The sequence below is a fragment of the Schistocerca serialis genome, chromosome 2 (genome assembly GCF_023864345.2).
Source record: "Schistocerca serialis cubense isolate TAMUIC-IGC-003099 chromosome 2, iqSchSeri2.2, whole genome shotgun sequence".
Classification (NCBI taxonomy): Eukaryota; Metazoa; Arthropoda; class Insecta; order Orthoptera; family Acrididae; genus Schistocerca; species Schistocerca serialis.
The window spans coordinates 1,046,774,038-1,046,788,572 of NC_064639.1; the positions used below are offsets into that span (position 1 = coordinate 1,046,774,038).

The 14,535-nt window shown below is 43.2% G+C and overlaps 1 long non-coding RNA gene across 2 annotated transcripts in view; it reads left to right on the top strand.

The window, feature by feature from the left end:
- Nucleotides 1-14,535, top strand: part of LOC126458481 (uncharacterized) — a 313,334-nt gene that overhangs the window by 251,915 nt on the left and 46,884 nt on the right. For both annotated transcript variants that reach the window (XR_007585639.1, XR_007585640.1), the window contains exon 2: nt 9,063-9,129. This is a non-coding gene — a long non-coding RNA (uncharacterized LOC126458481). The remainder of the gene's footprint in view (nt 1-9,062; nt 9,130-14,535) is intronic.

Sequence of the window (14,535 nt, forward strand, 5' to 3'; positions counted from 1 at the left end):
TGTTTATCTCCGAATAGCTACTGCAACCTGCGTCCTTTACTGCTACACGTTAGTTTATTTGATTAAGCCTGATCTGTTATAGCACATTACGGTAAACATGCTAAAGAAATAGCAAAAGAATCAAGTGCGTTTAAAATATTATATGGACGTATTATATATTAATTTAGTCGTAGGATAGTATTGCATCAGAAGGAAATAATCAGGCTACGTTAACAAAGTTCTAATACGCCGATGTTGGCTGTAGTTTCCATTCTCTCTCTGAAGAATGGCTAGTGGTTGTTGCGAAACTTTTGGGCGCATTGGTACGACATGCAACAGCCGCTCCGTTTCATCGCAAAGAAATCAAATGTGGTTCTGTTCAGGGCTGTGGTCAACCTGCTCCAGCAAACCCACCTGATTATAATGGCGTGGTCTTTGCTTTGGTTCAAATGGCTCTGAGCACTATGGGACTCAACTGCTGTGGTCATAAGTCCCCTAGAACCTAGAACTACTTAAACCTAACTAACCTAAGGACATCACACACATCCATGCCCGAGGCAGGATTCGAACCTGCGACCGTAGCGGTCGTGCGGTTCCAGACTGTAGCGCCTTTAACCGCTCGGCCACTCCGGCCGGCGGTCTTTGCTTTCTGGACAAGGTTATAGTCAATCAGACGTAGATGAAGCCCAATAGCAAATCGTTTGCACATTGTGGGATATTCTGTACTCTACCATCTCAACGATCTTCATAAACAAATTTAGTCGATTTACCACCAACTAGAGCGAATGACCTAGGTTCAAACTAGGAAAACAGCGCCAGACCATCGGTGCAAATCAACCGAGTTCCACTGTCGCCGCAATATACGCACATAAATACGGCTGGTTCTCATATATTTTATCGTGATCTTCACCTCTTACTCATCCACTTTGACCAATGACGGCGTTGTTACGTCACTGCAAGAGACGTGCATCCTTTCCTGTGATGGGAGACTTTTGGGTGGCAAAAGATGAACATGAAAACAGAGGCTTATGATGTCTGCGACGGATTCCTTATAAATGGTTGAAGACATTGTTAGAGACTTTTTTGTACAGTGCACCTTAGTTTGGCAATTCTTATCACTTAATTATTATACCAAGCAGAGCTTTCTAGAAATTTACACTTGACAAACGTTTTTACTAATAGAAGCCAGTAGATTCTGCTGGACGCATACCATAAACGAAAGTAAATTGGCTCTGCTCAAGGAAGCACCGACGTACTCAACAGAAACATCGGACAAGAAGTTAGTCCAACCCCACCCTCTAACGATGCGTTTACACCTGTGTGACTTTTCGTGCACACTAGGCGCATGCGACATTTTCACGAAGAGGCAAGGAGGCGCATTCAGCGGTGCAAAGTCACGCAGGTCTCAGGATTGTGCAAATTATGGTACAAAAAAAATCCCAAAAATAACAGAACCACAACTGGCCCCAACTGCGTCTTCCACACACTGCACATTAAACGCCTCATTGCGACGTCGGTGCAATCGACGCCATGCATCACTTCAAAAGAGGCAAAATTTCACTTCTTCGTACTACACTATACGCATATAGTCTGCTACCATCCCGAGTCTATGTTGTCTGGCCCAGTAAGGACATGTAATTATAAAAGAAAAACACAAAATTTTGAATGTTCTACAGCGCAAATTTATTTCGTCTGTCAGTTTCTGCTTTACGAGGCCATCATTAATTATAGTGGGATGATGACCCAGTAAGCCAAAACCGATTAAAAAGAAAACAAATTAGTACTGTAGACATCATTGCATTATTAACTCGTTCTATCAGGCAGCGATGGAACAATCAGTTCACATGAAGACTTGCAACTGTATTTCTGTGAGTACTGGCCATTTTGTTACTTACCCGATTCCAAATGCCCATTACCTGCAGTTCCCATCGCTAGGAGCCGCAATTCCTGTTGGACTTGAAACCAGTTGTCTTTGACGAGCCGTGACACTCATCTCCACTCCCTGTCGACTGGGATCTTTTTCTTTACAAAGCAGCGAGTGGTACACCATTACTTGTAGACATGTCAGACAGCCCACGTTGATAAACTAACACTTCGGGTAACATGATTCATGGTGTGGTGATGGACACGTCCAAGCACAATGGCTCCTTTCTGCTGTTTATCACGTATCCACGTCGACAAATCGTACTTGGCTGATTTCAAACACATACACCGAAATACGACTTCATTGCAGTGCCTTGCGTCAGTAGTGGAGAGTCACATGAGGACGTGGTATCAGTTCTACACCATCTGCATCTTCCCAAAGCGAGCTGTGTGCTCATTTCAAGGGTTGACTAATGTTTTGTCCAGTGAGCTTCCATAAAAGATTTATTAGATGGGGCCAGAAGCACTATCACATTGTTTGCTGAAGTGACTGTTACCTATGTTAAGTCAATACCACCCCACATGCGTAGTAGCAAAGCAATTACAAATTTGCATCTGATGCCGATAGCGGTCGCGCGGGATCTGGCGAAACCAGTCGTGCGCATCCGCTGAGCCACACTTCCAGCAGCTCCGTATTATGAGTTCCCTCCACCACAGCAATATACACTGGAGCGCCAAAGAAACTGGTATAGGCGTGCGTATTCAAATACAGAGATATGGAAACAAGAAGAATGTGGCGCTGCGGTCGGCAACGCTATATACCACAACAAGTTAAATGGGGAAGTTGTTAGATCAGTTACTGCTGCTACAATGGCAGGTTATCAAGATTTAACTGAGTTTGAACATGGCATTATATCGGTGCACGAGCGATAGGACACAGCGTCTCCGAGGCAGCGATAAAGTGAAGATTTTGCCGTGCGACCGTTTCACGTGTATACCGTGAATTTCAGAAATCCGGAAAAACATCAAATCTCCGACATCGATGCGGCTGGAAAAAGATCCTGCAAGAACGGGACCAACGACGACTGAAGAGAATCGTTCAACGTCACAGAAGTGCAACCCTTCCGCAAATTGCTGCAGATTTCAATGCTGGGCCATCAACAAGTGTCAGCGTGGGAACCATTCAACGAAACACCATCGATACGGGCTTTCAGAGCCGAAGGCCACTTGTTTACCCATGATGAGTGCACGACACAAAGATTTACGCCTCGCCTGGGCCCGTCAACACCGACATTGAGCTGTTAATGACTGGAAACATGTTGCCTTATCGGGCAAGTCTCCCTTCAAATTGTATCGAGCGAGTCTCCCTTCAAATTGTATCAAGCGGATGGACGTGTACGGGTATGGAGACAACCTCATGAATCCATGTACCCTGTATATCGCCAGGGGACTGTTCAAGCAGGTGTAAGCTCTGTAATGGCGTGGGGCGCGTGCAATTGGAGTTATGTGTGACACCTGATACGTCTAGATACGACTCCGACAGGTGACACGTACGTAAGCATCATTCCTGTCCATTGTGCATTCCGACGGACTTGGGAAATTCCAGCAGGACAATGCGACACCCCACACGTCCAGAATTGCTACAGAGTGGCTCTAGGAACGCTCTTCTGAGTTTAAAGTCTTCCTCTGGCTACCAAACTCCCCAGACATGAACATTATTGAGCATATCTGTGATGTCTTGCAACGTGCTGTTCAGAAGAGACCTCCACCCCCTCCTCCTTTTACGGATTTATGGACAGCCCTGCAGGATTCATGATGTTACTTCCTTCCAGCACTGTTTCACACATCAGTCGAGTCCATGCCACGTCATGTTGTGGCAGTTCTGCGTGCACACAGGGGCCATACACGACATTAGGCAGGTGTAGCATTTTTTTTTCGCTCTTCAGTGTAATGTGGCTGGCAGAAGCAGCCAGTTCACTCGCGCTTGGAGCCACTTTGTTTTGGGACGTTATGTCCTGTAGAAGAATCCGAATCGATGCTCCAACTCCATCGTTGTTGCTGTTGTAATAGCTGGACTCTGTTTCTTAGGCCGTGTCGCACGTAGGCGACAGAAGCGAGCAACAGCGAGCGACTTCTGGATACGCGACACTCCAGCGACAAGCAGCAACATCGGGGGAAAACTTGGGTGTCCGGCATGCGAGCGACCATGTCGCGCTACAAGATGGCTGCTTACAGCCAACCAGCTGTTTCTGTAAAACGGCGTTCTTAACCTGTAGAATACTGTAGCTGGAGAGGAAGGTTACAGAACTAATTTTACTTAAGAAAATAAAGAGAAAAGGAATGCTGTGAATGAAATTTACAAAGGGAGGAATTTCCATGGAGAATTTCGTAAGTATCGTCAACTACAAAGATCATCAGACAAGTTCTTTTTTATACGATGAAGAATTTTTAACAGCCAATAAATGTGGAGGAATGACTATTACATGACTAACTACGCTAAATACAAACATAAGAACGCAGATGATCAATGAACAATTGCTGGCTGTGGTGTAGGTGTAGCGTAAGAAGTTCTTAAAGATCCTGGGTTCGATTCTCTGCTGTGCTCATATTTTTACTGACTCAGTTAAGATTCTGTATACTAAGTTTTATGTATACTGTTTGCACTGTTTCGCTAAGTATATTTTTAAGGTCTTGCCAAAGAATTTGATCTTCAAGCTTGTCCCAGTATATCACACACATTTAATTCCTAATAAATTACAATGAACCATGAAATTCTACAGATATTTAATGTTGCGAATGTAATTCATCAGCAGTCAGTGTTAAGGCCAAGCATTTCGGTTACTCTAAATAGTCTGTAAAAGCAAAGCTTACAAAATTTTTGAAAAGAAAGTAACGTAATTATTTGTCTAAAAGTATAAAATAAAAAATATGAGGGAAACGTTTGGTGCACCTCATTTTCTGTTCATGATTTTGAGCATCATTCAAAGGCGTGTAGAACATTTCTCTGATCTACTTATTTCTTCTATACAAATCATTTTATAAAATATTTGACTGATTTCTTCCATTTTTGAATTTCAAGTTTTATTCAGAAAGCATGATCTTACTGACTCCTCGTTTGGCTTCTTAACGTACTTGATTCGAAGGAAGCCTTTTTGACATTTAAATACCGCACCAATGTATCTTTTTATGTGCAAAACAGCTAGGTCTCGAACAGATGACATTTTTGACACTACATTTACAGCAGCTTTTCGTTAAATATTTCAATTTTTCCTCATCTTATTAAGTTTCCGTTAATTACCCTGATTACTTTCAAGCAGTTAAATATTTTCATGCCAAACTAGACCTCACGCTGGTCACGTTGATACCACGTTAACCTATTTCTCTCTCTTTATGTGACTATGAAAATTTGGACAAAACCTCATGGTGTAAGTTATAGGGAGTCTTGTTTTCGCTCTGCTCACGCGTTTACAAAAACGTATCGAGTGTTAATCATATGATAAAATAGTCCTTTCTGCGTGTTGTCATTTCCAAAATTCGTCGTTTCGATATTTTGAACCTTTTATGAGATACGACGATTTTTACGACCACTTGATTCCCGAAGCGCAGGAAAGGTTCGGGCGCGCCGCGAGCGACCCGTCTGAGGATATAACAACCAATATCTCAAGAATGAAAAGATATCATTGCGGGCTCAACTTTAAATACAATTTAGATATATTGGTTACATTTCATACGCAATAGTGTATGGCCTTAAACGAACTATACGGAAAGTCTACATAATGTGATTTTTACCTCAGCAAATTCTTAAAAATTTTGTACAGCCATGTACTCAATTGCGTGCAGCACAGTAATTATGACGAACAACGAAAATAAATTCTGACCTTTATCATTTAAGGATATCAAGCTATAGGTTGCAGAAGAATCAAATTTTTTCACCGAATAGTTTTCTTAAAATCGGATGTTAAGTAATTCATAGCTGCCGTCGCGTCCGCTCCACTGCTTTGTCGAGAAGACACGTGGCTGTCGCTCTATGTGTCGCGTGCTGCAGCGACAAGATTCAACCACGTTTGAATTCAAACTTCGCCAGTTGCAGCGGGAGACAGGCAGCGACACAGATGTCGCTCACGTAGGACATTTCCGTAACTACACCTGCGGTTGTGTTTTGTCGCCTGAAGTTGTCGCGCGCTGTCGCTCGCTTCTGTCGCTCACGTAGGACACGGCCTTACAGTATTATTTGTAACGTCTTCATACACTTCGAGAAGTACAAGGAAATTACATCTTCTGTTTCTCGTGTTAACTTGTTCGCTAATCTTTTCTGTTCCTGTCCAGCTTTCGTATAACGACAGTTGCCGCACCGTACTGTAACCCAACTCTCCTTACTGTTGTATACAAAGACGTACACAACATTGCCTACGCTATGGAAGTCGAATAGAAGACCGACAATTGACGGAAGGATTCTGTGAAAGTACCGCGCATCTGTAAAAGATATGGTGTATGCTACTGTACAGGATGCTAGTCCGTCCAGTTCTTGCCTACTGTTGCAGCGTTTGGATTCCATATCAAGTAGGCACAACATCAGGCATCGAACGAATTCTGAGACACTCTGTTAGGAAGGTAGCGATCGTAGCTATACAACTTATGAATGCTCGCAGAACTGAAATGGGAATCCTTGGAAGAAAGACGACATAGTTTTCGCGAAACGCTGTGGAGTAAATTCAGAGAACAGTTATTTAGAGAACAATTATAGGTTACCCCCACAGGACAGCGAAGAGAGCTTGGCGCTTGTTCGTGACGTCACGTCAGCTAGGCAAGGCGAACGCCACGTCTGTTGCAGGCATACTCATAATGGCGGTGTCTCCCTCTCTGACACAGGAAAATGTGAAACTATTGGCGGTAGTTGACCAACACACATTGTTCTGAGAGATTTCTGTAATCAATTAATTGTGCAATTCACTACACTTCTTAACAAATAGTGTACTCCGGAACTTAATTTTCCACCTGTTTTAAGGATTGACATACAAAAACAACTTCATGGTCCAGCAGCAACATAATTCGTGCTTCTTTACCTTATTTATAAATCTGAGGAAGTTACGTTTGTACTGGGTTGCTTTTACAAGAAACTGTGAACATATTGGTGCTCTTCTTTAGGTGTCTTGGTTGACTATGGGGTGAGGAGCACTGAATGTTAATGAAATATCTTGCGATTGTACACGTTTGGGGATGGGGTTGGGGACAGAAGCAGAGGCAAAAGAGAGATACTTGTTTTATCAAATAAAATTTATTTATCTTGTAAAGTTTCTCCTTTCAGTTGCAAGAGGGGAATGTTTATCTTTTCTAATGTGCATGGTTAAAAAAGTTTAAGCTCAGCAGTATTTTCGATGTATGAAGCTATTTTGTTTCCTGTTTAGAATTCCTTTCGTTGAAAACGACTGTAATCTAATGACTGGCAACAGTTGGACATTTACACATGTAAATTAGTTCACATTTCCAGTGATGATGTCAAACGAAAATAAATAAATAAAAGAAACGAGTTCATTGTAAGGAGGTTGGGGTAAGTTTCGATAACAAAATGGATCAAGTAAATATAGTTACTCGAATGTAAAATTTCCGAAGCTTGCAATGGGGCAAAGCATCTTCTCATATTGATCTACGTTTGTTTCGACAGGATTCAGTAATACAAAACTATGATCTTCATTTGTAGCTTTACGATAGTAAGAAAATCTTTCATCTAAATAAAACTGTAGAATCCAAAATAATACCAAACATTTTGTCCAAAAATAAGAGATTTATATTGATAAGCGCGCCCAGGCGTTTCTGCCTGCAACAGACCTGGCGTTCGCCGTGCCTAGCTGACGTGACGTCACGAACAAGCACCGAGGCCTTCCTTTGAGTCGGTGTTGGCGAAACTCAGGACACCGCCGTCAGCGCCGCTATTATCGCATCTCGCTGCCAACAGCTCTGGCGATGGTCTGCTCATACGAGTATAAAGGCTGTGAGTGTGTGGTTCAGGAGCGCACAACGACGGCTCATAAAGGAAGACTGGGGTTCGAAACCGTTACGCACTGCCGTCTAATGAACAAAATACTAGCGTGCGGAATATCAGACCGTGTGATTGCATTGAAGAGTTTCTACCAAACAGAACGCAGCATGTCATTCTCAACGGAGAGACGTAAAAGAAAATTCGGCTGGCTCATACTGTTCTGTACACAGAAGTCGGAACGTCAGAAAATTGTATTGAAATGCAGAAAGAACTACAGAGGATCGACACAATGCAAGGAGTGGCAACTGACCTCAGTATAAAAAACGTAACGTATTGCGAATACATAGACAGTAACAGCTTTTAGCGCATAATTACAGGATTGCAAAACAATCACTGGAAGCAGTTACTTCCAAAAAACATCTAGGAGTATGCTACGGAACGAGCTGAATTGGAACGGCTACATGAAATTAATCGCGGGAAGGGCAGATGCCAGACTGAGATCCGTTTGAATAATCTTCATGAAATGAAGTCCGTCAACAAAACATTCGTCGTCCAATAGTTGAACATTGCTGGTTAGTCTGGGACCCATACCAGATAGGACTGATAGCGAAAATAGAGAATATCCAAAAAGAGCAGTGTGTTTCCTTACAGGTTCACTTATTAAAAGCGAAAACGTCACGGAGATGCTCAGTGAGTTCCTGTGGCAGACGCTGCAAGAGTGCCGTCCCGCATCACAGTACGGTCTACTGTTGTATGTATCTCGTTCCTACGTGTATCTGTGCAAAGACCATGAAGATAAAATTAGAGAGATTCGAGCCCACACAGCGGCTTATCAGCAGTTGTTCTGTCGTGAGTCACACGCGAGTGGAACTGCAAAATGGGGAAGTGAAACTGGTACACAAAGTATCCTCCGCCATACTTGCTTGCGGAGTGTAGACGTGGAAACAGATGTAAGGTTTAACGTCCCGTCGACATCGGGATCATAAAGGGGCTGGCTTCGATACTTCAACCCTCCCCCCTCCCCTTTCCGCGCTCACCCATCAACATTGCCGTACAAATTTACTTTACAGATCAAAGTGTTTGCAGCATGTCACGAGGGCACAGTGAAACATAAGCTTTTCACTCCCCGTAAAGAAGGAAGAGGCAGCTGCTGCACCCTTCTGAAAATAACAATTATTGTCATCTATCAAAAGTTAAAATTACTCCTTCGAAAAATAAAAAGTTTCGTCATTTTTTTTTCCAGGTGCAATGCCTCTAATCATGGAAGTCGACGCACCACGGCACCGTAGCTCACCGCTACGGGAGTCAAGGTAAAATGGCGCAGTCTACCCACAAAGCGGAGTACCACGCCGCATTTCATCATTTGCATTTGAAGGGTAACAATGCTGCAACTGTCCACGCTGAGTTGGTGGAAGGATATCCGGACACATGGGAACGCGAGTACTTGCGACCCCCGACATTTGTGGTTTTACTTGCTACTGAGGGTTGGGTACACTTTTCTCCTCCTACTCCCAAACAACCCCTGGAATTCCCCTGAACAGTGTACACACATTTGTGGTTTTACCTGCTCCGAAGGAATAACGAACGCTGGTCGAATCATAAGTCCTTAAACTCATTTTGACTCCGAAGTTCCTAGTGCGCAATGTCGAAGATCTTCGAAAGAATATACTCCAAAAAACTGCTGCAACACGTTGAAGACGAACGAATACTACCAGACGCCCAATTCGGATTCAGATGCGGCCACTCAACGACACACCAGCTGCTGGGACTGGTAGAAGAAGCCCTGGACGCCAGCCGGCCAAAGTGGCCGTGCGGTTAAAGGCGCTGCAGTCTGGAACCGCAAGACCGCTATGGTCGCAGGTTCGAATCCTGCCTCGGGCATGGATGTTTGTGATAGGTTAGTTAGGTTTAACTAGTTCTAAGTTCTAGGGGACTAATGACCTCAGCAGTTGAGTCCCATAGTGCTCAGAGCCATTTTGAACCTGGACGCCAGAGAACGCAGGGAATACTTCGCCGCGATATTTCTGGATATATCGCACGCATTTGACTCAGTGTGGCACGAGGGCGTCCTGTACAAATTACTAGTGCAGGGGGTACCCGTGTCACACGTCGAACTACTCGAGAGCTACCTAGAAGGTAGAACCTTTCACGTGAGAGCACAAGACGGAACGTCAACCATCAGACGAATGAACGCAAGCGTGCCACAAGAGAGCGTGCTTGGCCCACTACTGTATATAATGTATACAGCGGACATGCCACTAATCGACAGGGTACACCTCGCCCTATATGCTGACGACACATCATTGTACTCTCGCAGTACAAACCCAGACCACCTACAGCAAAGACTGTAAAGAACCTGCGACGAACTAGTAAGATGGGCAACAAAATGGCGCCTGTCATTCAATGCAACAAAAACGCAAGCCATTCCCACCTGCCGCAGACCAGTACCAAGAAACTACCGGATGATACAAATAAGAGGAACCCCAGTACCATGGACAACTACAGCCAAGTATCTGGGTGTAACACTGGACAGGTACTTAACGTGGAAACCGCACATCGAGGATATAAGACGAAAAGGCTACGCCAGGCTGAAGAGCTATATCCTCTTATTAACCCGACGTCGTCACTACCACCACGACTAGCAGTCATCCTATACCTTGCACTAGTGCGGCCGGTCCCACTCCTAACAGTAAGGGTAAGACAGTCTGCAACCGTCTTCTACCAGCAGACCAGAGAGTCATCAAACCCACTGATAAAGAGTCCATCGGCTAGCGACAACCAGATGGCCAGACCTACTGCGTCAGTGAGAGAGAGTGAATGAGATCAAGCACATATGAGTGAATGTGAGAATGAATGCCTCCAGTAACTCAAAAATACAACCTCCTCCCCCCCCCCATAGAAAGAGTGAATGGACATCCTACCCCATCACTGTAAATACTACCCCCCCTCCCATTAGGAATAGTGAATAAAAGTACTCCCCCAGAACTCTAAATACAGCCCCACCACCCTTAGGAATAGTGACCGAAAAACGTCCCACATGCAAATACAACCCTCCCTAGGTTTAGTCAAACAAATAAACTGCCAACTATAGAGCAGTCAGAAATCAAATAGAGAGCCCAGCCAATCACTCCCCCCCCCCCCCCCCCTTAGCATATAAGTCACCCCATTCACAATAATTAGCATTTTCGTGAACAGCCAAAATGCGGACTTCTGCAAACAAGTTTGCCGGCAAGTCATCCATAGTTGGGAAAAATGAATCGTGTTGAAAGGTCAGTACGTAGCGAATAACTGTCGCCCTAACCAAGTTTGATGGTGGCAGCCCGCAGCTCGTGGTCGTGCGGTAGCGTTCTCGCTTCCCACGCCCGGGTTCCCGGGTTCGATTCCCGGCGGGGTCAGGGATTTTCTCTGCCTCGTGATGGCTGGGTGTTGTGTGATGTCCTTAGGTTAGTTAGGTTTAAGTAGTTCTAAGTTCTAGGGGACTGATGACCATAGATGTTAAGTCCCATAGTGCTCAGAGCCATTTGAGCCATTTTGATGGTGGCAGCTGGATTTCCTCGAGGTGATAATTAGAACTTTGTGAGCACTCCTCGAAAGTACTGGCAAAGTAAGAACCAACTTGGAATGTTTTCGCTGTCTTCTCTCATTGATCTACATGATAACTCTGCAATTCACAATTAAATGCCTGGGAGATGCTTCATGTCCGTGTCCTTAAAGGCTCCCGTAAACGATCAAAATAGTTTGTCGAATTTGCTGCTTTGTACCCTCGAGTTCGTTAAACAAGTTTGTCAACTTTAACATCACTTTCGAAGCAGTGTCATGTCGCGCATATGGCGTCGCGAAGTATTCTGAAACTGGTGGCAAAGGCTACCAGTGCAGAGAAAGAGCATTTCTTGCACTCTGAAAGGGCAGTCAAACTTTTAATAACTTGTTAGAATTACTTCGACCTCACATTGAAAAGTAGATACATTTGAAAAATACCTTAATTTTCCGGAGCAATTTTTGAAATTTTAGAAAAAGTGTGGAGGACATAAAAAGTGAATGCCACCATTTAAAAATGGAATAATAAAATGAATTCTGTCATAGGACTGACTAGAGGCACAAGTATGAGAAGTGTTCCAAGGTACAACATTCTCCCCTCTACCGTTTTGGTAATGGCAGGTGATCTATCGTTTTTATCCATATAAGCCTTTGATCTTAGTTTCCACAATTCTGGAGACTCACGATACAAAGAAATAAACTGTCACAGAAATTCTTTTTCGCTCAAAAGGCGTGGCGAAACATCGACATTTGTATTGCCCGTCATCTTAGAAGTCCGGCAAACAACTGGTTTTCATCTGACAAATGCAAGGGTAAATCTACATCTACATTTACATCCATACTCCGCAAGCCACCTGACGGTGTGTGGCGGAGGGTACTTGGAGTACCTCTATCGGTTCTCCCTTCTATTCCAGTCTCGTATTGTTCGTGGAAAGAAAGATTGTCGGTATGCCTCTGTGTGGGCTCTAATCTCTCTGATTTTATCCTCATGGTCTCTTCGCGAGACATACGTAGGAGGGAGCAATATACTGCTTGACTCCTCGGTAAAGGTATGTTCTCGAAGTTTCAACATAAGCCCGTACCGAGCTACTGAGCGTCTCTCCTGCAGAGTCTTCCACTGGAGTTTATCTATCATCTCCGTAACGCTTTCGCGATTACTAAATGATCCTGTACCGAAGCGCGCTGCTCTCTGTTGGATCTTCTCTATCTCTTCTATCAACCCTATCTGGTACGGATCCCACCCTGGTGAGCAAAATTCAAGCAGTGGGCGAACAAGTGTACTGTAACCTACATCCTTTGTTTTCGGATTACATTTCCTTAGGATTCTTCCAATGAATCTGTCTGGCATCTGCTTTACCAACGATTAATTTTATATGGTCATTCCATTTTTTTCTCTGCCTCGTGATGACTGGGTGTTGTGTGCTGTCCTTAGGTTAGTTAGGTTTAAGTAGTTCTAAGTTCTAGGGGACTGATGACCATAGATGTTAAGTCCCATAGTGCTCAGAGCCATTTGAACCATTCCATTTTAAATCTCTCCTAATGCCTACTCCCAGATAATGTATGGAATTAACTGCTTCCAGTTGCTGACCTGCTATGTTGTAGCTAAATGATAAAGGATCCTTCTTTCTATGTATTTGCAGCACATTACGCTTGTCTACAATGAGATTCAATTGCCATTCCCTGCACCATGCGTCAATTCGTTGCACATCCTCCTGCATTTCAGTACAATTCTCCATTGCTACAACCTCTCGATATACTACAGCATCATCCGCAAAAAGCCTCAGTGAACTTCCGATGTTATCCACAAGGTACTGATCATGAGTTAGAGCTTCTCTTCAATACTTTCAATGGTTTACATGAAAACATTTCCTTCACAAAAGAACTTCAGAATGAAGAAGGTGAACTTAACTTCCTTGATTTAACAATTTCTATACGGAATAGTTCCTTCAATTTCAACATTTTCCATAAGGAAACGTATTCAGTTAATGTCATCTCTGCTGACTTAACTCATCCAAAAGCTCATAAACTGGCGTTTTTTTCATTCTGCCATTCACCGTATGGTAACTACTCCTTTATCACCTGCCGATCAACAAAAAGAATTGAATGTCTTCTAATGAAAAAATATAACTGTAACGTCTCCTTCTCTACAGATAACAGTTTAAAGAGAAATCTTGTACATTCAGTAGAGATCGCCGGCGATTGGTTTTCCAATTCAGGGGTTTACAAACTAACTTGTAACAACTGTCCTTCGTATTATATTGGTCAAACAGGCAAAGCTGTGAAAACAAGATATAAAGAACACCTATTAGGTAAAAAAGGAGCGAATATACACACTTCTACTTTTGCTGAACACCTCCTGATAGTCAGTCATACGCCAAAACATTTAGAAGACACTGTTATCCTACACTGAGAAGAAAAAGAGCTTAGATTAGATCTGTGGGAAGAGTTACAAATTTTCAAACATCTTGAGCTCAAGGACGGTAATATACTGAACGACCAGTTGAATCTTGCTTGTAGACAATTTTTCGAAGGTTTTAAACCTGTACTGTTTACGGTATAACATTAATGCTGGTAACTGTGGTGGTTTATTTCCTATGATGCACTTTCAGTACTTTAAGCTCACTACCCCTTATGTAATGGTGGTTTTTTCACGATGTATGTTTGCTACTACATCGGCCCTTATGTGATTTTTGCCTGGCTCTAAAAAAAAATGTTTCTCCTGTGAATGTGTATTAACAGGATCGTGTACCAGTGTTCGTAATTCGTTCTTGACAAGAGCCATTATTGTCAATTTTAAAGTTCTGACATGTATACCGTTTGTGGGCTTCACTAATATAATAATCTAATTTTTTTTATATTTTGGGTGTATATGCCACTGGCCGTAAGTTTCTTGGCGTAAGCGCCACCTGCTTTTTTGATGTATAACTACATTATTTGTACCAATACTCCCATACTGTTATAAGGGAGTGTTAATTTGCTTCCTTTTTTTTATTGTTACTCTACCTAAGGACGTTATTAATACTGATAATTTACACGTTGCCTTTGTACGCCAATTGGCACATGTTTCTCAGCACGAGCGCCACCTGCCCTGTTTTCAGAGTAACTACATTCGCCGATTACACTCAGTCGGTTGTGAGATCTGCAAGATCCATGAGCTATTTTATATTAACGTGACAAAC